Below are 25,273 nucleotides of genomic sequence, written 5' to 3'. Positions count from 1 at the left end.
AGCATCTGCTAAGAAGATGTTTGTCTATGTGTGAAGTTGACAGCAGCTACAATTTCTGCTCATGTCCTGTTGTCATGCACCACATGTGTTTTATACGTATGTAAAGTGATGTGTTACCATTTATAAGAATTGCTGACAGGGAGATGATCCATCAGGCCGCATGACATGATGCAAGCAGAAAGGTGTCACGGTCCATTTACAGAGTGTGAGTCAGGGATGTAAAGGCTGTCAATGTTCTTGAATGAGAATCCGGCAACCAGTACAAGTCAATCATATAGGCTCCCACTGATTTTGATAGCAGGGAATACAGTCATATTGTGAATTAGTTATATTACAATACTATAGTTCAGATCTTAGTGTCTCCATGAAAGTTTTGTCTTTCACTTTGGGTTAAATGGATTTCATGCTGGTGTCTACTGATGCTCTAGCTGTACTGATGCTGAGGTGACTCCAGTAGCTGACTTTTTATGTCATCTGGGTCCCTCAGCTTCATCTTGGCCTCCAGCTGTGCTGACGGAGGCCCATGGTTAAAAGCCTGGCCTGCCAGTGCTGAATAATGAATAGGTAATACAGTGAGCTTCATGTCAGCGAACACCTGTGTTGAGCCTGGGTAATGTCACCCTGTCACTGAGGAATATCTGTGCTGGCCAGTACGATTTACTCTTACCATGGCTGTAGGATGTGTGTGAGGAGGACACAAACTTTTGACCATAACTGCCAACCTCCTGCTGGCTGAACATGTGGCAAATGGTTCTCCATCTCATCATGTCTATTTACTGTTCATTTTACTTCCCCTCCAGTGATCTTAAATCTCCAAATCTTAGCTTCTTAATCAGTCAGTCAGGCATTATATTATGGTATTAAGCACTATTTAATGATAGAACTTTAGTGATTAGAAATAAAACTTGATAACCGTGTATGAACGCATATTTGTCATTTAAAATTAACTTAAGACTGGTGGTGATGCTTAAGATATTTTGGTCATTGAGGGTTTCTGTAAAAAAAAAAGTAATAGATAATATTAATTATTAAAAGATAATACTACAACTAATTCTACTACCATACTAACAATATACAATGCACTACGGATTGATGAGCTGCTGGGTTCGGTCGAACTGATTTGCTGAAATCAAAACAGGGATGGTAATAGATGAGCGCCCGCCAATGAAATTGCCATTTGCTCATTAGCTCCGCCCACTACCGGGGAAACCGGCTTATCTTCTGCTTGTTCGAAAAAGTTGAATAATTCTAAATGAACAACAAAGAATATAGTTCACATGTAGCGTGTCGATTCAGCGTGGTAAGTATGGGCTGAAATGTGTGCCACCAGAAACTGAATTTGAATTGCTAAACTTGAATAATTGCATTGAATAACTGAATTTGAATAACATAATTTGAAAGTTCTATGTTTAATTTGAATCATTGCATTGAAAAACTGAATCTGAATTGTATAATTTGAAATTGTATTTATTCAAAAACTGAATCTGAATTGTAGTCCAATAAAATTTGTCCAATAAAATTTGATCCTCACTTAAAATTAAACTCTCTATATATCTTCACATTCACTTCACACAATTCAGATTCAGTTCTCAAATTCAATTTCAAGTTACTGAGACAGACATCCGGGTAGTTGGAGGATGAAGGAAGAGCAATCGAGCACAGATCGATAGATAGCGTTCATTGGCGCACAGGAGCCAATCAGCACCTACGTTTTGAAGCATAGTATGTACCCACCATGAAACAAGGAAGAAGTGCTTGCCTTGCCGACTGACTTGACCACCATGGATCCGGTGTGATAAGAATTTTTATTTTTAAATATGAAAGACAAGAAAAGGAAAGTGCTAGTATTAGTTGGTTAAGTGCTGGCGAAAAAGATGAGTCTTTAGATGTTTCTTGAAAATGAGTAAAGACACAGCTGTACGAATAGAGATCAGGAGGTCATTCCACCAGCTGGGCACAGTCCAGCAAAAGGTCAGTGAGAGTGATTTAGAACTTTTTTGGGATGGCACCACGAGGTGTCGTTCACTTGCAGAGCGCAAACTTCTGGAGGGCACATGAGATTTTACCATTGAGTTTTGGTTTGTTGGTGCCGTGCCAGTGGTCGTAATAAGTGTAATAATTAATTATGTTGTTATATATGGTTTTGCTTACAGGCAGTTAATGTACTGTAATTACTGATTGTCTATTATTTAAGAAACTATTGTTTTCAAAGAAAATCATACAGTAATTATCACACTATTTAAATTATGATGACAGAAATTACAATTGTAATTGACCTTAACTCATAACACAGTACATAAAATAGTACATTATAATAATAATTCTACTGATTTTTTTTTACACATAAATTGTCAAGCAATATGCACACTATCAATGTAATCCATTTATACATTTTTCGAAATACATAACATTTCAAAGAATCTTTACAGAAAGACATACTGTTGTGTCTATATGGTCAAAAACACCCTCACTATTTTAATAGTTGGTGCTAAATGCATTAGTCGTCATACAGACAGCAAGCAAGCCATAGGCAACAGTGGTTAATAAAGAAAAATCTGCAAGATGTTGATAATGGAGTAAAAAACCTTTGGAGAAACCAGACTAACCAAAAACACTGGGGACCAGTTCTCCTCTGTATATTCAGTCTGAACATTTGGTACAATGTCAATAATAGTTAACAGTGTTACTGCATTGATTCAGCTGTAAGGTTAAAGGTTAATTGTGCCATGTACAGGCAGTAACATTGTTTTCTCTGTGGCCCAGGTGATGCAGGCAGTGTTAGTGAAGAGTTCTAAGGTGCAGTCATCCATTAATGAATCCTTGCTGTTTTGCTGAAACTGGAAACAGTTCATCCTACAGTATGTGAAGTCCATATTGTAAGATTGGGGAATCATCAGTCTCAACGTAACTCGAGAGTGTCTCGGGACAGAGTTTCTGTGGTAAATAAAAATATAAAAATGTTTAGGAACTGTAATATAATAACAATAATTATTTCCTCTCTGCCGGTGTAATATACAGTACAGTATGCTGGAAGACTTTCTTGACATCATGCAGAACGGGGTCAGAAGACATCAGAAGCAGGAAACATCAAAAATCATTGTTAACCGTAGAGCATCGGTTTACAAATCTTTCAAAATCAAGTTATGATTTATGTTTATATGTTGTTATAAAAACAATTAAACAGACATAAATGTAATCTGTTCAACTCAGTCTATTTTGCATTCAAACATTGCTTTAAATTCTTTCACCTGCCTCTTGTTTCTCAGAAACTGTGGTGTATGTACGTGAATTATTCTTTCTCTATTGTGTGTTTGCAAATTTGTGCCATTTACTTTTTTGTTGCTTCTGTAGGATCATAGCTTACAGGTGATCCCTGGATTCTTTGACATGATATGAGGTACTTGGCCCCAAAAGTTTGAGAGGCTTAGGTTATTTACATTTGAAGGAGACTATAGAAGCGTACAAACCTAGAAATGCTCACTTTTGTTTTGAAGTTGAAGGAATGAAGTCAGCTTTGCTGAAATGACAAAACACAAGTATGAAATATAATATAAAATTAAAATGTAAAAATGTGTACAATAAAGTTAAAAAGTGGACTTTTGAGAGAAAGCAATTTTGCTATGGTCAGGACTAACTGATCAATAATAATCATATGGGAACAGTGACAACCAAAAAAAAAAAAACCTTTGTACTGTTGAAAATAAATGTATATCACACAGCACAGTCAGCCTTTATGGTAACAGCTCAGTCAATTTAAAAAGTATTAAATCCAACTGGTCAATGCATTAATCCATTGGTGGGGAGACAGATGGTTGGAGGGATATATCTAACTAAAATGCGACAATATATTGACATTTTTTTATTGACTAAAAAAATATACTAAAGTTTGATGTTGGGCACTGGGCCCAACAGGACCATGGGAAGGTATTGCATCTGTGAGCAAATATGTTGAATTTACTATTTCTGAGTTGTCTCCTTGTAAAAACATAGTGAGACATACAAGCTTACTACTCTCTCTCTTCCTCTTAGTAAGCAGTACCTTGACAATGACAATCACGAGGAGTAGTTCGTAAATAATCACGCTGAAGACATGACCAGTCTACTTGGCGGCAACAACATTTTCACCGGAGGAAGAGGCAAATGCTTAGAAATAATAAATCCCAAGCAAAGATGTTGTTACCAGAGCTACATAACCACAAAAACGTGGGATAATAGCTACTGTGTTTGCAACATCTCGAGAAAGATGTAATTTCCCCCGTTTCTACAAAACAGCTACAACATTAAACTAAAGATAGTTAGATCGTGAAAAAAAAAAAATTGTCATAACCATATTTGTCCCAGGCGGATCCATGGTGGTCAAGTCAGTCGGCAAGGCAAGCACTTCTTCGTTGTTTCATGGTGGGTACGTACTATGCTTCAAAACGTAGGTGCTGATTGGCTCCTGTGCGCCAATGAACGCTATCTATCGATCTGTGCTCGATTGCTCTTCCTTCATCCTCCAACTACCCGGATGTCTGTCTCAGTAACTTGAAATTGAATTTGAGAACTGAATCTGAATTGTGAGAAGTGAATGTGAAGATATATAGAGAGTTTAATTTTAAGTGAGGATCAAATTTTATTGGACAAATTTTATTAGACTACAATTCAGATTCAGTTTTTGAATAAATACAATTTCAAATTATACAATTCAGATTCAGTTTTTCAATGCAATGATTCAAATTAAATAATACACTTTCAAATTATGTTATTCAAATTAAGTTATTCAAAGCAATTATTCAAGTTTAGCAATTCAAATTCAGTTTCTAGTGGCACATATTTCTGCCCATAGGTAAGACTCTCACTCTCTCTCTTTGCATATGGGAAAAACAGCGCTATCACCAAAGCGACGGTGAGTCGTGTGCCTTCACACAGAGTTTACAGAGCGTCAAATACACTATTTACAAATACAGATCGCTTGATGGAGAGAGAACTCTGAAGCGCTCAAGTAAGTGTTCTATGGGCTGAAATATGTGCCACCAGAAACTGAATTTGAATTGCTAAACTTGAATAATCGTATTGAATAACTGAATTTGAATAACATAATTTGAAAGTTTATTGTTTAATTTGAATCACTGCATTGAAAAACTGAATCTGAATTGTATAATTTGAAATTGTATTTAATCAAAAACTGAATTTGAATTGTAGTCGAATAAAATTTGTCCAATAAAATTTGATCCTCACTTAAAATTAAACTCTATATATCTTCACATTCACTTCTCACAATTCAGATTCAGTTCTCAAATTCAATTTCAAGTTAGGCTACTGAGACAGACATCCGGGTAGTTGGAGGATGAAGGAAGAGCAATCGAGCACAGATCGATAGATAGCGTTCATTTGTGCAGAGTAGCCAATCGGCACCTATGTTTTGAAGCATAGTACGTACCCACCATGAAACAAGGAAGAAGTGCTTGCCTTGCCGACTATGGAGGAATTATTGTGTCAGATTATAAACTAAAAGTCTAAAACTAAAAGTCTTAAACCAAATCTAAAAATCTAAATTTTAAACTTAAAGTCCAATTCGAAAATTAATTTGGTATTTAGGATTGGGCATTTGGTATGTAGGATAGGGCATTTTGTATTTAGGATTTGCCATTTTCTATTTAGGGTTGGGCATTTGGTCATTTAGCCATTTAGGATTGGGCATTTGGGGATTTAGGATTGGGAATTTGGGTATTTAGGATTGGGCATTTAATCATTTAGCCATTTAGGATTGAGGATTGGGGATTTGGGGATTTAGGATTGGGCATTTGAGGATTGAGGATTGGGGAGTGTATGCAAATAAGGAGGCGTGGCCCAAATACTGGAGGCTGGGTTTGAAATGGTTGGTGCGCAGAGGCAGAGGTACCTCAAATGACAGCCCCCCCCCCCCCCCCCGACATAATTAAGGTGATTTCTCAAATCAAATGTAATTTATTAACTTGTCCAACTACCATATTTTTCGGCCTATAAGTCACACCTAAGTTTAAGTCGCATCAGTCCAAAAATACGTCCTCACAAGGAAAAAAACATATATAAGTCACATTGGACTATGAGTCGCATTTATTTCGAACCAAGAACCAAGAGAAAACATTACCGTCTACAGCCGCGAAAGGGCACTCTATGTCTTCAGTGTAGACTACAGGAGCACTGAGCAGCATAGAGCGCCCTCTGGAGGCTGTAGACGGTAATGTTTTAACTTTAACTTCAATGGTAAACAGGGAGAGCAAGCTAGAGTGCAGTCAATCGCTTCTGTGTCATTGTCGATCAATAAAGCAAATAAAACGAAAACATGAATGTTTTAATGCTATTGAATAAAAAGAAATGATCCACTCAAAAGTCTCTGTTCATCATGACAGGACCTGGATCAGTGAGCTGTGTCTCGGGGCGATGACTTCACTTCCAGGGAGGCATGTTGTACACGCCCCCCTTTATTTTCTTTTGCAAAATGTAAATTTTTTGTGTATATATAAGTCGTTAAAATGGACTCCATATATCCGGGATAAAGATCCAAAAATGTTTCTCTTCAAACTACGCAGAACAATAATAAATAATAATTATTTCGACATTTATTCGTACACTGAACTGAGAACCGTTTCGAAGACTTGAATAATCGCCAATGACATTACATTGAGTGCAAAAGAACTGGTGAACCGTTTTTTTTTTTCAACTGGTTTCAACTGGAAGCCATTGCTCTCATGTGAGAAGAGATGTATGGCTGTCAGGATTTAAATTGTTTATACGAAACCTGTTGCAGCCTTTTAATCATACCACATGCAGAAGAGCATCACTTTGAAATCCTCAGGGTTCAGGGACAGTAAAATCAGAATCCACAGGCAGTATGACACATTACAGAAAAGACGTAAATCCTGGCAGATCCAAAGCAAATGTTTGTGACTTCTATTTGATTTGTCAAGCCTCCCGTGAGGAAAAACGACCTACATGATCTGTAGTCATCTATTTATCTGTGGGAAGTGAGAGGAATTTTGAATCTCATTTACGTTGATGACTCAAATTTTGGACGGACTTCAAAAAAGTCTATCTGTAAATGTGGCAATTGGTAGGCCATTAGTAGTACAGCAGTAACAAACCCTTGCAAACAATAGCCCTCAGTTATTTTTTTCAAACATTAAAGCTTAAAACTCATTTTAATGCAGGTTCACAATATCCATTAATATAAAAAACTGCTGTACACAAATGACTCATTTCGGATTGTGTTTAATGTATTTCAGGTGCAGTATATTATGCTGCTTGCTTGTGCAATTATTTTTATCTTTTAATCTTTTTAATCTAAAATTCCTGATCAGATATTTTTCATGAAAAACTAGACGAAGATACTGAACTTCCATAAAAACAAGATAAATCTACCAAAAAGGTATTAAGACTTGTTTTCAGAAAATGTGTCTTAAATAACTTATGAAAGTATTTCTGAATGATATGAAATACTTTTTGGCACGTTTTTGAAAGAAATTAAAATTTTTATTGAGTAAGCAATGAATTGATCTGAAGTGACAGTAAAGTCAAAAAGATTTCTGTTTCAAATAGATGCTGTTCTTTTGACATTTCTGTTGAACAAAGAATCCTGAAAAAGAAGTATCACAGTTTTCAAAAAAATATGAAGCAGCACCACTGATGTCAAGATTGATGATATTAAGAAATGTTTCTCAAGCAGCAAATCAGCATATTAGAATGATTTCTGAAGGATCATGTGACACTGAAGACTAGAGTAGTGATGCTGCAAATTAAGCTTTGCATCACAGGAATAAATATAATATTTCACAATATTATAGTTTTGTGATCAAAAAAATAATAGACTTCTTTCACAAACAACCTTTTTTCTGTGTACAATGTGGATATATAACATGCTTAGAAATGAGGTGAACCACAAAGAGACACATTAAGGACACACCTCAGAAATGAATGTACATGTAATGTTCCCAACCATGTACATTTATTCTGACATATTGATTGCTGAAGTGTACTGTGCTTAAACTGCTTATAATAGTCTCTGAAGGATAACCAACTCCAAACCTTTTCCTTTGTATTTGTAACTCTATTAATGAAAAATATCACCAGTAGTGCTGCATGATATGAACTGTGTCCTCTTCTTAATGACATAATGAGCTCTCCTGAGATCCAGGAGTCCTTGCCTTACTCGTTGGCTTTGTGTTTGAGGAACAATGCAGAGCAGTTCTTGACCATACAGTCATTGAGACCCCTATCTGATCGCCTCTTGATGGATGACTTTTTCTAGCAAAATCCTCAGGGGAGTTGAGAACATAATGTAGGAGCTGGTTAGTCCACGTATCGCACTGTAGCTTATTGCTGCTGGACTGTGGACAGCCAGTCACTGACCAGAGAGAAAATATCATTCTAAGAAATGCAAGTGTGTAAAAAAGATTACCCCTCATGTTGTGTTATGCTCATTTTGACCTGGAAAGGATTCTTTTAGATTTTGTTTCCTCTGTGGAATACAAAAGGAAAAATATTGAATAACATTTCTCTGTTGTTTCATCCAGTTGCATTCAATAGAGATATTTGTATTAGTAAGTTGAATTCGAGAATCAGATCAGTCTGAATTATTCATTCATAAATGGTTCAGTGAACCAAATTAACATATTTAAATTAAAAGTTTAAATTAATTTAAAAGAAATTTATTTTTAAAGATCTGACTTAATGCATTTATGATACTTGTATGGTGTTTTCTGACATATCTGGCTTGACATGCTTTATTCTGTTTCGCTTCCATTATAATAAAACAAGAAAGGATATTTTATTAAATTTCAACTTTTATGTTACGCAAAAGACGACAAGTCATTTTTTTGGTCTTAATTTCCTTTGTTTTATCTTAAAATTTAAATTTTGTAATTATGGACGGCACAAGGGTTAATGAATAAAGTGAATCACAAATTCTGTGCAATTAAGGTTAAATGTATCTTTTTCTGTTTAAAATGAATGACTAACATTTTATGGGCCAGGCACAGATGTGTGCTTGTTAAAGATTAAATTCTTTGAGTGATTCATTTTATGATTCACACTGTTATAATGCCAGTTATGAGCCACCCACATGTTGCATTGCAGGTTTAGATCCTCACACCTAAAGCTTGCAAAGACTCACATGCACCCATCATCATGAGGAGATCACAAATCGGAGGCTGATTCCTTAATTTATTTTGAATTTAAAGAAAAATCTGTATGCAAAGAGTGGGCATACTGGTCAAAATATTATGTCAAAGTATGAGTAATTTTATATCATTGGTAATGTTACTGTATGTATCGGGCTATAGTTATTTTAGCTTTTGGTAATTCAGCTTTTTATGTATTACATATTCATAGCAATAATGCCTATTTTTGCCACTTTGTAGTGGCGATGTCATGCAGAATTGTTCAATAAAATTCCTTCGTTCTTATTGGTGGCATTTTGCATCGATGCATTTGGCAGACACTGTTATCAAGTGATTTCAACTGCATTTATATTTGCAAATATATTTAGATTTCCTTTGTAATCAAACACATGGCATTGGATTTGCTATAGCATTTTTCACAGCTCTGGGCTGAAAGGAAATTGTCATGATTGCAGTTCAGTGCATAAACTGGACAGCACTGCTAATTATAGCCTTACATTTTCTACGTTTTACATCTAATGACTTTGACTGCACTGATTTTAATCATTTTCTTCAGCTGTAGTCCCCACCAAGTGTACTTTATGAATGTGATTACATGATACTGTTACTGTAATATTAGTGCACTAGTTGGCAAAAGCAGCTTTACACCTCAGTGAATTCTCTAAACAATAGTGGATGAGTAGGAGGGACAAACATATAATGACGATGGTGTTAATCTAATTGTGATAGCAGGCAGGAATAGCTGCTGGAGACACTATAAGAAACTGGCTCATTTTTCACAGTGTTTGCGCAGAAAATGTCTGGGGTTGACTATAGTAAACAAATCTACGACTATGACACATTTAGAAATGAGAACAGAAGCTACAATCTTCCCTTTCAGGATATTGCCAAAAGTCTTCGTTTATAGGCCTATAAGAGAGCTGGGAGAATCAAGGAAGTCTAGAATAACGCATAAACAGTCATTTCAGTTTCATAAATCCAGCATTAGTACAAAGTGTGATTGTCATATTTGCTCTAGACCTGACTTGATCCAATCAACCAAGCCATGTAATTTGAGTACTTTGACTATCATGAGAATAATTTTTGTGGAGGTGTGGAAAATGTAATGTAATAAAATGCAATGAACCACACACACACACACACACACACACAAATGCATAGAATCTACTCAGATTTTTTTAAAATTTATTTTATACAAACAATTACAGAGAACTCTTAAATAATGCATGGAATTAAATGTACAATTTTGATGTTGGAAAAACTTCAATGGTCTTTTCTTGTAAAACCTACTCCAATAATATTTGATTGTTCTCCAAAAAATGGTTTGTAATTGCATTTAGTATAGCAAATAAAGGAGAAAATGCTGTCTAAATTTTGCACTTTGTAGAAGCTTGCAATGTTATGTTGATGACAACACTGAATTCTCAAAAAAAAAAAAATATGTCTTATGTCTAAAATATGGTTTATGTTTGGTACAGTGTGTGGCAGCGAGAAGCAGAGGGATGGTCGCATAATGTCGAAGATGAATAAGCAAATGCGTAAATCGATGAGCTCAGGCTCCGGTTCTCTTTATGAAGCTTGTCGTAAAGCCATCATTTAGGATTTGTGTCGGCATAAACAACCTGTCTTGGATTTTTATGGGAGGTATGAAGGAATGCAAAGCGCCTATATTGTGGAGACAATTTTGTGGATGACCTTTAGTTTAGTGGCTGTCAATTTATCCTGCTGACTGAAAAAATCTAAAATGTAATAGCAAACGTGCTCTAACAATGCCGGTTTTCAGAGCAATCCAGATCGTGTTTAGCGATATCAGCCAGTTAGCTAAAGTAGCTGTTTCAAGTTGTTGCTGATGGACTGACCTCTCTCGACTTCACCTTTCAAGACTATTCTCAAGAGGGATCAGTTACATTATTACTACAAATTTATGCAGCCGGGATAAAACACCAAATATGGTTGGCAGGAGTGAGGAGAAAAATGTCAGAGTAGCATCTATATTGTTATTTTTGCTCCCCATCAGGTTGCTTTTTAGTTTTGCCATGGCAAAAGAGGCTCATTGAGAGGGTGTGCACTTGTCCCGTTGCATAGCTGATGGAGAGCCAGACATTTATGGACCCCCAGGCCACTTTTAGGCCTGGGAATTATGAAACTCATAAAACCAGCTCGACTCTGGCAGCTAGGCAGACATAATGAAAGGAGGGCCTTGAGACAGAGAAATCACCAGTCCGAGTTTGGAAATGTCACCCAGACTTACGATATGATCAAGAGGACTGTCTCTAGAGGCCAAGGTGTCTTCTAAATTGAGCGCTCTGCATAGAACACCATGATAAGACAATTACCGATAGAAGCATGTTTAACATTTCTACACACGCTATAGTTTTTGCTTAGTCATCAGGATAATTCACCTATACATTCTCTTATCATTTATTCACCTTCATGTTGTTTTGCATGACATTTGTCCATGGATCATAGAAAGAAACCCGGAGACTTAATAAATGGAATGCAATGATATTTATTTAGCATATTTTGGAGCTTCAAAAAAGATGCTATAGTAATATAAAAGTAGTCGGTCATATGATAGCTTTGTGTGATGAACATCAAAATACAAGATGTTATTTCCTCAAAATGCTGAGATCTACCTCAACTTTCCTTATTTGCAATGAATGTCTTGTTCTTTTGAGTCAGATCTTTTAACCAATTAATTAGTTAACAAGATCTGTTTCATTGATTTATCTGAAATACAAACTGATCTGGTTCTCAAGTCCAATTCACTGACTTCTATGACTCCAGCAGTCCAGCGGTTGAAGCTCACTAGAGGGTGGTGAGCAAATGATCACAGACAGTTTAATTATTCTGTAGCTGGAAGAATTACATTGTCCTAAATATGCCATACAGCAACATACCTTAAAATAAGATTGGCACACTTATTTTTAATAGAGCACATTAAATAGTGATATAAAATAAACACATTTATTATTATAATTTTGACATTTATTATTGGAGGTCTGCCATAACTGGATGGTTAGATGCAGTTGCCTGACAAATGTATATACCGTTTGGGAAATGTACAAAAATACTGTAAAACAAAGACCCTTTAAATAATTTTTACAAATATTTATATATTTTAACATATTAAAATATTATTTATTTTTTTATTTTTTTACCCAGGGTCTCCTTGCTAAATGAAACTTATGCCACTAGATCAAACATCTTACATTTCTTAACCTGGGGTGCCAAATGAGTCTAGACTGCCACTGAAATGACTAGTGATTATTTTATGAAGACAAGATTGTGTTATAAGTATTATATTTAACACTACAAGGGAACACAGAGGTAGAAAATTTAGTAGCCTACCTTCGGTACTGGGCAGAAGTTGGCAGAAAAAGAGGTTTACATTAGAAATGTCCAATTAACAGAGGTGGAAAGTAACGAATTACATTTACTCGCGTTACTGTAATTGAGTAGCTTTTTTGTGTACTAATACTTTTTAAAGTATTTTTTTAAATCTGTAATTTTACTTTTACTTAAGTATATTTTGTTTAAAGTATTGTACTTCGCTACATTTTAAAACACATTAATTACTGAGTAAAAACAAAAAAACAAAAAAAAAAAATCGCTCCCTGGAAACTACGTCAGTAAATAATGGGCAGGAGGGCAAACTGGCGCTAAAATCACAAGAAAGATGCAGACGGTCAAAACAGGCGTTAGTGGTGCAAACACCGCTGAAAACGAAACCCCGTCATATTCTGAAGTTGAACTCGAAGGAAATGAAGTGAACCCCTGGCCATATGTATGCTCTATTATGCAGTGTAAGCTGTACTTGCTTAGGAAGACCAAACTAGCAGCTTATAAAATCTCGACAAGACATCAACCCTTCGCAAGAATGTAGAGGTAAGCTAAATAATTGCATCGTTGCATTGGTGGTTAAAATGAAGCTTTGACATTTTAGCAAGAGGTTTTGCACAAATTAGCCAAAAAGACAGTGGTGAGGAGTGTGCTATATATATCATCTACGATAATATCATATTTTTTGTTTTAATGATGTGCGCGCTTATAGTGCGTTCTTTCACTGTGTGATTCACTCTCCTAAAATGCATTTAGAATCATAGGCGCCGATACCGTGGAGCACCCACGGAAAATACCGAGCACCCACGGAAAATGAGCACCCACGTGTGCCAGTAAGCTACATTTATTTAAAATTAAACATTGCAGTTGGCGCTATGAAGCGTCTGCCACACTGTGATTGGTTATGTTGTTGTCAGTGACAGTGACATAACCAGTCGCATGCATGTTCCATATCCTATCCACCAATCACAGCGTTTCTGAAAACGTCCCATCCCCCACTATACAGTGCCGTGCGAGTATGTAATCATTTAATGCTTTCCGTAATCACTAATCATTAATCAGACTAAAATGGACAGATTTGTTATAAAAAAAGCCAAACCTATTAATATTGATATATCGACATTATTTTACTGGATCTAGTGGCTTTGGCTTTTTGTGAATAAACGTCCAGTATTTTTTCTCTTTCAAAGTTTTGTCTGTCATGTTCTTCCACCTCATTTCATACCCAGCAGTACGTTAATATGTAAATGTTACGGTACATTCCCTAGACTCCTTAAAGTTCGTAACAGGGTTTAAATGGGAACATTTTTCTGCTCAAGTATAGGCCTATATACGGTTTAAAAGAGGAAAAACTAATAGACACAAAAGTAGCCTACTTTTGGACAGAATACAAGTTCTTTGTTCAATACATAAAATAAAAAAATATTTTTTTAGCCTATATGAATAATGGATTCGAAACCTCAAAGAAAAGCCATGCCACTATCAAAAGAAACCTCGAAACATAAATGAGGTAGACATTCCCAGAAACTCATTATTTTAGTCGCAACAATCGGTTAATGGAAACGCTGTCCTTTCGCAATAGTCTTTTAATCAATATTTACAAAACATTAATTTCCCAAGAAGCTGAACGCATTAGCGGTTACGTGTCAGTTAAACTTTTCATCTCCAATCCTGTTTGTATTTTTGAGAAGTGACGCTGTTGTGTGTGTTTGTATCGGCCGCTGTCCATTAGCCTAAGGTTCTGAAATGCAATATTTTTTTAATAGCCTAGTCTATTTTTTTATTTTTTAAATGGCTTGCGCCCTTGAGCACCCACGGAGAAAAACATAAATCGGCGCCTATGTTTAGAATGATCACAAAATTGAAGATATAGGGGCAGAAAATTCACATATTTATATAATTTCATACATTAAATCAAAATCACACAAAGAATGCCGTCTTTTCCTCCAAAAATCATCATGAATATATACATACATACATATATATATATAACAGTTCAGTAAACAAGTTAATTAAGAGACTTGCGTTTTAGACACCATATTGCCTTTTTTAGCTCTATTTCTAAAACAGAAAATAATTCCAAACACAGCCACCAAAGCACAGTTTTGCGTCTCTGAGCAACGTGACAGTGTTTCGTTCCTGAATGAATCAACCGTTTAAATGATTCGGTTCAATCGCAATGACTCACTTATTAACAGTGACTTGCTGACACATACTGGCCATTTTAATATCACATTTAAAGTATATTTTGATTTTTTTAAATAATTAATTTCTTATAATTTCAAATGAGTATTCAACATTTTATGTTTTGTATATCAAAACATTATTCATGCATTTGTAACTGCAGGTTAAATGCATTCTTGTCCTGCACTAGTGTAATACATCTAAATGCCACTTCCGATGAATCTTCTGCATTTCCTCTGCATTAAAAGATGAGTTTGTTGATACTGATTTGCCTGGTAACAGCCCAAATGTTTTATTATTCTAAATAACTGATTCCTTTAATTAAAAACAACTAGTTTGAGATTAATAGACCTATACCAGGGGTGTCAAACTCAGTTCCTGGAGGGCCGTAGCCCTGCAGAGTTTAGTTCTAACCCTGCTCCAGCACACATATCATGTAGTTTTCAAATAAACCTAAATGATTAGATTAGCTGGATCAGGTGTGTTTAATTAGGGTTATATCTAAACTGTGCAGGACTGTGGCCCTCCAGGAACTGAGTTTGACACCCTTGGCCTGTCCCATTTTTGACTCCCTCCCACTGTTAAAATGTAACTAAGTAATTTTTACTCTGAGTAAATTTTAAATGAGCTACTTTTTACTTTTACTTGAGTTGATTTTTAGACTGGTACTTTTACTTGTACTTAAGTAAAATTTCATTAATGTAATGGTACTTTTACTTGAGTAGAATATTTTTGTACTCTTTCCACCTCTGCCAATTAAAAGATAAAAGGGTTGGTGGATTTGATCTGCAAAGAGAAAATACATTTTATGCTTTTCATGTTGTAAGCGGAAATTGGCAACTGACAGATGGGCATTCCTATTGAAGTTGGGAAAGAGCACAGTTTTAGTGTAATTGAAATTTTAATGACAGGTACATGATCTTTGATCTGGAAGTCAGACCCTTGGAAGAGCGGGAGATCAAGGTAAATTCTGCGAAGGGAGAGGATGCTCTGAGATCACCAATAGCAAGCGAGAAAGGAAAGAAGCATTAAATCACCCAGCTGTTAACAGGATGGAACAGAAATGCCAACTCCCAATAACAGTCTTCCTTCTGACGCTTAACACCCATGTTTACACCTGGCCCAGCAACAGGATGTAACGAAAGCTAAGTGTTGTGGCATATGAGTCGAACTCTGTTGTTTTCCCTGGAGTATTGTTGGAGAATACATTTTTAAAAAATCCTTCTTCCTCTCCTGTGGACAGATAAGAAAGCAAGCAGATAGGTGGTGGCTTCCGACAAAAGACATTTTTAACTGATGCATTAGTTCATTTTTAGCTTGCCATGAGGAACTGCCTAAGCATAAAGTGGGTATTGGTAAATTCTTTATGAGCATATCAGTCATTTATGATTTGATAATTAGGGCCCAAGCACCCAAAATGTTCTTCTCGATTTTGATTAGTTAAAAATAATATAAATAAATAAATAAAAAACTTTATATTTTAAATAAAAAAATTACTACTACTAGCTGCCAAGATGACATATCTTATTTTTATTTAGTTTAACTTGATGTACTAAACTAACTAAAACTGAATTAAAATTGAATAAAAAATATATAAACATTTAAAAACTAATAAAAATGAATAAAAAAATGCTTAACAAATTAAAAAACGAGATGAATATCTTATTTATTATTATAATCAAATACTAGTAACTATAATAATAAAATAACACTGATTCACATTCAATTTTTCCCAGCTCCCTCCACAACAATTCCACAATTCCTTTAGCCCCATCATTTCTACTTACAGCAACATTTATTTAAGAGATTGCTGTTCTTGTGCATTTGAGATTGGGACATTTTCCAGAAAGTAGGATCAAGCATTTATAAGTGCTCAAATCAGACGATGTTACTAGACACCAGTGCTTTAATTGTAATTTATGAGGTCCTGGAACAAGTGCACCCATTCGACAGTGCAAGTATTCAGTGTGACGGGATGCAACAAAACGTCTCGGTTATGTCTCTAACCTCGGTTCCCCGAGAAGGGAACGAGACGATGCGTCGATAACGCTTTGGGAACGCATTCTGCGTGAGTGCGTCTGAAGCATCCATGTCAACTAGTCCAATGGCGAGAGTGAGCGTCAGGAGTGACGTCACGACCAGGAATTGATAAAAACCCCAACCGGAGCAACCGGTGTTAGCTTCGACAGTGCTGAAGCAAGTCGATCACAGGAACGAAGGAAGTATGGCAGGGAGACGCATCGTCTCGTTCCCTTCTCGGGGAACCGAGGTTAGAGACGTAACCGAGACGTTCCCCATCGAGGGAGAGACGATGCGTCGATAACGCTTTGGGAACGAGAATACCCAAACCGCCATATAACAAGTGCCTGAGTGTCAGCCAGAAAAAACCAACGGCTCAAGAATTAAAAACCTGAGACCCGGGAGTAGCGTCCAGGTCTAGGCTATAAAACCTGACGAATGTGAGTGGCGAGGACCAGCCTGCCGCATCGCAAACATCCTGAAGAGAGGCCCCAGATAATAGGCTCTAGAGGCCGCCATACTCCTAGTAGAATGAGCTATGACCCCCAAAGGGCACGGTAGGTCAGAAGACTCATAGGCAAGAAGGATAGCCCCAACTATCCACTTACTAAATGTCTGTTCAGTGGCAGGAAGACCTATCTTAGGTGACCCGAAACAAACAAACAGCTGATCGGATTTCCGAAAAGAAGAAGTCCGATGAACATAAGTGTCCAATGCTCGCACCCGGCACAAGAGGTTAGACTTTTCCTGGTCCGATGATGCGAACGGGGGAGGACAGAAAGCCTGCAGAACAATAGGTCTCGGAACAATGGTCGGTACCTTAGGGACGTATCCCTGCTTAGGGTAGAGAAATGCTTTGACCATCCCAGGTGCAAATTCAAGGCAGGTGGGAGAAACCGAGAGAGCCTGAAGGTCTCCGACTCTTTTTAGGGATGAAATAGCAAGGAGAAAGGTAATCTTAAACGAAAGAAACTTCTCAGAGACAGAATCTAGGGGTTCAAAAGGAGCCCTAGAAAGGCCTTCTAAAACTATAGCCAGGTCCCAGGCCGGCACTCTAGTACGAGTTGCAGGTCTCAGCCTCAAGGTGCAACGAAGGAAACGAGAGATAAGAGGGTCACGACCCAGAGATGCACCACCCACTGGGGCGTGGAAAGCCGAAATGGCCGCCATGTAAACTTTTAAGGTGGATAGACATAGACCAGAAGTGAAGCGGTCCTGTAAAAACTCAAGAACTGAGCCAACAGAGCAGTGGACAGGGTCACACTGATGTTGGTAACACCAAGAAGAAAAAACATTCCATTTGAGTCTATAAAGTTTCCTCGTAGCTGGAGCTCTGGAGCTAAGAATGGTCTCCACAACCTCAGTTGAGAGACCACTCTCTATGAGTTGCGCCCCCTCAGAGGCCACACCCAAAGCTTCCAAATCTCTGGCCGGGGGTGAAATATAGTGCCCCCGGCCTTAGATAGAAGGTCTTTCCTGATCGGGATCTCCAAGGGAGGACCGTCGAGGAGATGAATCAGGTCCGCAAACCAGATTCGACTCGGCCAGTGTGGAGCTACGAGAAGTAGACTTACTCCGTCCTGGCGGACTCTCTCCAGAACTCCTGGGAGCAGAGCAACAGGGGGAAAGGCGTACAGACGTAGCCTTGGCCACGTCTGTACCATAGCGTCCAACCCCAGGGGGGCTGGATGAGTAAGGGAGAACCATAGTGGACAGTGCGTCGTGTACTGAGACGCAAACAGATCCACTTCTGCTTGGCCATAAGATTCCCATATGATCTCCACCACCTCGGGGTGAAGCCTCCATTCCCCTGACCTCAGCACCTGCCTCGACAGGGTGTCTGCTCAAATATTCTGAGTCCCTGGTATATACATTGCCCTCAGAGAGCGTAATTTCCCCAGGGACCATATCATTTGCAGAGTGGGCGCGAGCGCAGACCCCCCTGACGGTTGATGTAAGAGACCACCGATGTATTGTCTGTGCGGACCAGCACATGATGGTCCCTCAGGTCTGGCAGGAAGTGCCCCAAAGCTTTGAAGACCGCCATCATCTCCAGGCAGTTGATGTGCCAAGAGTGATGATGGCTCTCCCACAGACCCTGAGTTGAGCGGCCTTCCATTACCGCTCCCCAGCCGGTTAGGGAAGCATCTGTCGAGATGGCAACCCGATGACAAAGAGCTCCCAATACCGGACCCTGGGACAGGAACCAGTGTTCTCTCCATATGACCAAGGCGCGGAGACACCGTCGCGTGATCTTGATCGTACGAAGTGGGTTTCCCCTCGGGGAGAACCCTCTGGTCCTGAGCCACCACTGTAAAGGTCTCATGCCCAGCAGGCCAAAGGGGATCACATTAGACGCTGCTGCCATGAGACCCAACAATCTCTCAAACTCTTTTACAGTGCGTGACTGGCCTAGCTTTAGCTCTGATGTGGCTGTGAGGATGTTGGCTACACGAGCGGGCGAAAGAGCGGCTCGCATCGTGACCGAATCCCATACCACCCCAAGAAAAGTGGTCCTCTGTAATGGAGATAGCACACTCTTCTTGGTATTTAGCCTCAAACCCAACTTCTGCATATGAGCGAGGACGACATCTCGATGCCGAACCGCCAACTGTTCTGATTCCGCTAAAATCAACCAGTCGTCCAAGTAATTCAGAATACGTATGCCCTGCAGCCTGAGCGGGGCCAGAGCTGCATCTACGCATTTCGTGAATGTGCGGGGTGAGAGAGCTAGACCGAAGGGAAGTACCCGATACTGGTATTCTTTGCCCCCGAAAGAAAACCTTAGGAACTTCCTGTGCTGAGGGAGGATGGAGATATGGAAGTACGCATCTTTTAGGTCTATCGTGACGAACCAGTCCTCGGATCTGATTTGAGTCACGATCTGTTTGAGTGTCAGCATCTTGAATTTTAATCTCTGAACTGTACGATTCAACAGACGAAGATCTAAAATAGGACGCAGCCCTCCATCCTTTTTTGGAACAATGAAATAACGGCTGTAAAAACCCGATGCCCTGTCGGGAGGATACACCTGCTCTATAGCATTTTTCGCTAAAAGAGATTTCACTTCTTGCTCCATGACCAGAGCCTGCTCGGGATGCGCTACTGTGAGCAACACCCCGTTGTAGCGAGGGGGACGAGAACCGAACTGGATTCTGTAACCCTTCTCTACTATCTGCAGGACCCATTGAGATATATTCGGCAGACTTTTCCATTCTGTCAGACATTCTACTAAGGGAACCAGCCTCTCGAGGCTGGCCTCTGGTGTAATTTGAACAGCTAGTGCGGGGACCTGAAGCCGAAACGCAGGAACCACCGGAGCTAACTGCTCTTAAACCCCCCTCAGAGGGAGCGAGCCCGACGCAGCGTCTGAGAGACACAGCGCCAGAGACCCGCTGGAGACCGCTGCGCCCCGAGGCACCAAGGGTGGCGGGGTTGGCAGGACGGCCCCGTGAGAGCACCGAGACCAGACGGGCACCGTATACTGAGGTGTACACCGCACCGTCTCGGTTGGGGCTGCCCTCACAGGTCTGACCCATTTGGCGTCAGGACCTTTTCTTCTGAGCCAAAGCTTTCTTAGCGAGAAGAACGGTCCTCCGATCCGGCTTCTGCTTAGATTACTTTGGCTGTGAGTGCTAGCTCAGTCCCCGTGATTTTTGAGGAGGAGCGCGAGACGCAACACTCTCTTTTTGAAAAACACGATATGAGGAGCATGAAGGCTGGGGCTGCCTTGCACACCCAGCAGCATCAGAATTAGATCGGCAAGGGAGAAAACTTTTAAAAGCTTCAGATTGCTTTTTATTTTCTTGAAATCTTTCAACCACTTCATTCACAGCATCACCAAACAGACCTTCATGAGAAATGGCAGCGTCTAAAAGAAAAGATCTATCTTTATCTTTAATATCTGAATGATTAAGCCAAAGGTGTCTTTCTGTAGAAACCAAAGCAGCCATAGATCTACCAATAGCACGTGCTGTTTCTTTAGTCACCCTGAGAGATAAATCCGTAGCCCGACGAAGTTCGTGAATTTCGTCACGGCTGACTCCCTCACTGTTATCTAACTCCCCCAGCAGCTCAGCCTGATAAGCCTGAAGCAAAGCCATCGAGTGAAGGCAAGCTCCAGCCTGACCTGCTGCTGTGTAAGCTTTACCCACTAAATTAGATGTGATCTTTAAAGGCTTCGTGGGCAAAGTCGGGTTCTTAATAGATGACGCTGAACCAGGGGAAAGATAGCTCGCGAGCGTCTGTTCCCCCCGGGGCATCACTTCATAACCATTTTTTTTAGCCCTCTTATATCAGAATAAATGCGCACTTGAGGGCTGAAAAGACGTGATGAATATGGCTTATTCCACGATCTAGACAGCTCACTGTGAAGATCAGGGAAAAAAGGGAGACCCCGTGATGTAGGAGATGTTTTAGAACAGAAAACAGAAAACGCTCGTCTAATTTGCTTTTAGGATGAGTGCTCTGTTTATCAGATGGCCAAGATATGTGTAACTTATCTACAGCTCGTGTTAATACATCAACCAACTCCTCATATGCTGGGGAAAGAGATGGCGAATCCTCTTCCCCCCTGATTGTGTCACCTTCACTGCCCGTTACATCTAACTCCTCGGAGCTAGAGCAACGAAGCAATGAGCTCTCCCCCAGGGCGGAAGAAGCCGCGGGGCGGGCTTCCGACACCAGAGTTTGAGCTATGGATCTCCCAGGTAAGGGAGGAGAAAGAGCCCTCGGCCCCGTCTCCAACCCCGCTGAGAGATCCATTTGCGAACCCCAGGAATGCACTTGTAATGTAGATAATAGTGTATAACAGGTGCACTTCCCAATCATAAATATTGCATTAATGTAAATGAATGTGAATAAATAACGTTGATAGCAAAAATTCCTTTCTAAGGCATATAAGGTAGGGGATTCATTTAAATAGGTGCCCAATTCAGTTTGTTGACTTCTGGACATCTGATAAACATCACTTCATTGCTGAAAGTCAAGATAATGTGGTCAGTACTACAGCAGGGAAACACAAAGACACAGTTGACATTTATGCTGTAGTAGAAGGTTTAATAGCTTCTCTAAAGTGTGATAGATGAGTTTGATGTCCAGACTGCCATGTTTGAGGACATGTGAATGCTAAAGGCCATGTCTCTGAAGTGCTCTGCACTGTATGGTAAAACTCTCTTATTTAGACTCAATTCATAGAAGAGTCATTCATGGGTGAATCATATGGCACAAAGAAACCGAGGCAGTTGTTTTTTACATGTCAAGCTTCAAAAGTGTTATTGTACAGCCAAAGCCTATTCTATTATTCCACTCTTATTTTTGTTGGGATTTCATGGAACATTTCCACAGTTTTTGCTCAAGACAAAAAGTAATTTAACTCATGTTGACCTTTTCTGCCCAGCTGTCTGGGCCTTTTGTCACAGTGGGACCCATATGCTGCTACATGATATTCAATGGCTTTTCAGTAAAATGTAAGCAGTAAATGATATTATTATTAATAATAATTAATGTAATTTTTCCCAGTGTGTTTTTTGTTTGAGTTTCCAGGAGGTATTAACAAAAATCTTTTAGGGTTCAATATATATATGAATAAAAAGTAATTCATTATTAAATTATTTTTATTTCGCTGTTAATTTTAGTACTTCAACTTCAAAATATTTAGTTTAATTAGTTGCCAAGACAGCATTTCTAGTTTGTTTTCATTTAATATTTTATTTCAATACCAAAAATTTTAATTAAAATTTATTTTTTAAATAATTGTAATTAGCTATAATTAGTGATTTAACTCGCAATTGTGAGAAATAAAATAAGAATTGTGAGATAGAAAGTCATATTTGTCTTTTTTTACTTTTTATTCGGTGGCAAAACGAGCTTCCATACAAATAAGTGCTGTTGTCTTGCAATTCTGACTTTCTAAGTTGCAATTGCGAGTTGTCTCTCTTTCAGTTCAGAGAAAAAAGTCAGGGTTTGCGAGTTTAAATCATGCCATTTTGAGAAAAGAAAACAGCCAATTGCTAGATGTAAACTTGGAATTACAAGACAAAAGTCAGAATTGTGAGATAAAAGGCCGCAATTACCTTTTTTCTTCCTTTTATTCAGTGGAAATTGGCTACCATAGGCTTGAAGGACAAAATCTATTAAAAATATTCAAATGAAATTTAAGTTTTGAACTAGATATTTGAAACCAGTAAAGTTACCGCTAAAGAAAACACAGTTTTGTAACTGGACTGTAGATTTGAAACAATATAGTTACTGACGCACAGCCCTTGTGGCAACTTCCTGTGTGACAACTAGCCCCAGTCCCTCATTTAATGGGCCTCAGCAAAATATTTGTATTTTTATTATTAATATCACATAGAATTGAAGGAAGCATTACAATTAAGTTTGCATTCAGCCACATTTTGAAACCACCATTAACAGACAGAATTTTTTTTATCATATTCTTGTTTGCTCCGGTCCTTCCCTGTGCCGTGTATGAATACTGGTCACGCTGACAGATGAGTTGTGTTTTCCTCGCAGTCTGCCTGGGAATTCAAATACTACTGAAATTCTAATGGTATAGACAGACAAAGTGCACTTTGACACAGGCTAGCCACTCACTCACCTCTCATTACAAGAACTCTCAAACGCTTATCAATTCTATACCCAGACCCTTAACAGGGAAAAAGGGTCCTGTGATGCCTTGAGAACCAACTCCATTACTGAATTCAGCCTATTTTTCTTCATGAAAGCGGTTTACAGGTTTGAAAAATGTATGCTTTTATTGCTGCAGAAGAGTGCATCTTTCTGTTAAAGACAAAAAAGCTACAAAACAAAAGCTGATTCTGAAAGAATAAGGGCGGAAAGGCTGATGACCCATTTTAGCAAGGGTTGGATGTCGTATGTTGGATATGTGGGTTCCAGCGGCCCCGTGAGATAGAGAGAGGGAAACTAAGATGAATTGCTGTGATAAAACTGTCTCTCTTCTTAAGGAACGTGAATGGAGGAGAAGCTTTTAAAGCCTCTGATAGGGAGGATTTTCCTCACACTAAAGAGACGGATCACTCTGGAATGAAGGGTGTTGGGAAGAGATAAGCCAACCTGGCTTTTGATGGATATCTTTTGGCATGAAAAGGTGGAGAGGAGCAATTTTCCAAAACATGTCAGTGACATTTGAAGGCACTTTAGTAAAAAAAAATGTCTAGATATATATCAGAAATTAATATATTTTTATATGCATTTAAAATTTTGTTCATAATAAATATATATATGGATTTAAAATAGTCACCGATAAGGAGCTGTGAACCAAACCAACTAACTATGAGGGAAAGCACAACATTACAAACTATAAGGTAAAGCTCAATGCGTTGCATTGTGGGAAATGTTAATAAGCCTAGGGTGCTGTTGCACAGTGAAGTATACCATGCTGTTGTATAGCTACAATATGGTAGTTTGCTGTTCTGAACATAGCTGTGAGGCTAAGCCCATGAAATGAACAAAATTAGTGACAGAGGCATTACTGTTTTGGCTTCATTGTGTATGACATTAAATGGTGCCCTGAACATTTTAGCATTTTCAGAAATCTGATTTTCTGTAAAAATTGGTTTTCTTTATTTGCTGCTGAGACTACAAAGCAACTAAACAAATATGAAAAACTGATTTGCTAAATGCCATAAAATGAAATTTGTCTGTCTGTCTGAATTACAGCCATCATGAGGTTATAATGCCACCGAAACAAAACACATTTAATTAGTAAAAAGTTGCTGATGTGATTATGTCCTCAGATGAGCAATGTAAGTGCCCTTAACTAGCCTGTCTCTATTTTAAGTCTAGTTTTTCCAAATGAGTAATGATGCCTGTGCTGCAACTGGACATTGTGCTGCATTGTATGAGCTTACCCCCGTGTTCCTTTGGGGCCTCTGTGTTGCAATGGAAAATTGCTCAGCCAGCACAAACCCAAGCCCAACTGCTCACCTCTATGGCCAGATGCCACTGCACCCTGGAAGAACCTCGGTCAGCATCTTGGACAGTGCATCTTCATTCTTGTGTACTTATGATTACACTGCTAAAAATCAAGGTCGGACATGGCATGAACGCATCGCAGTATGGTGTTGTCTAAAATCTATTCTATATCTGTTATTTAGTGCATTGCTCAGGTCTGTCGGTACCAACACACTACATCCTTCATCTACTGATTGCTTTACAGCTTAATTGGCCGAGATGGGTTCTGATTGCTTTTTAAATGAACTGCAAAATAACTCCATCCTCGTTACCCCTTGAGGTTCAACATGACGAATGACAGACTTCTTGAAGTGGAAGAAAGCCCCCCCCCCAAAACTGTGGCTTAATCCATCAGAACTGGGCCTACTGGATTCTCTTCAAGAAATGGACAGCTGCAGTTGCTGCATTGATCTGTCTGTGTCTCCACTCAACACTTGTGTATCGATTGTGAGCAGAATGGCTGAGATATGAGTTTTCTTTGTACCGCTGCAATGTAAGAGCTGCTCAGCAGCATAAGCATGAAATCAAAGACTGGGTTATTATATTCATCTTCATGGGAAGTATTGAGTCGTTAAAATACTGAAGACTTTTGTGGACTATGATCTTATGCT

At 38.7% G+C, this 25,273-nt stretch overlaps 1 long non-coding RNA gene across 1 annotated transcript; it reads left to right on the top strand.

The window, feature by feature from the left end:
• Positions 1–1,110: 1,110 nt before the first annotated feature.
• LOC132112011 (uncharacterized) lies at positions 1,111–23,921 on the top strand. Its single transcript, XR_009424866.1, has 3 exons — positions 1,111–1,300; positions 4,829–4,888; positions 23,654–23,921. It is a non-coding gene; the product is annotated as an uncharacterized LOC132112011 (long non-coding RNA).
• Positions 23,922–25,273: the final 1,352 nt, after the last annotated feature.

This window comes from Carassius carassius, chromosome 31 (assembly GCF_963082965.1).
Source record: "Carassius carassius chromosome 31, fCarCar2.1, whole genome shotgun sequence".
NCBI classification, from domain to species: Eukaryota; Metazoa; Chordata; class Actinopteri; order Cypriniformes; family Cyprinidae; genus Carassius; species Carassius carassius.
This window is presented reverse-complemented; position numbering and strand designations above follow the sequence as displayed.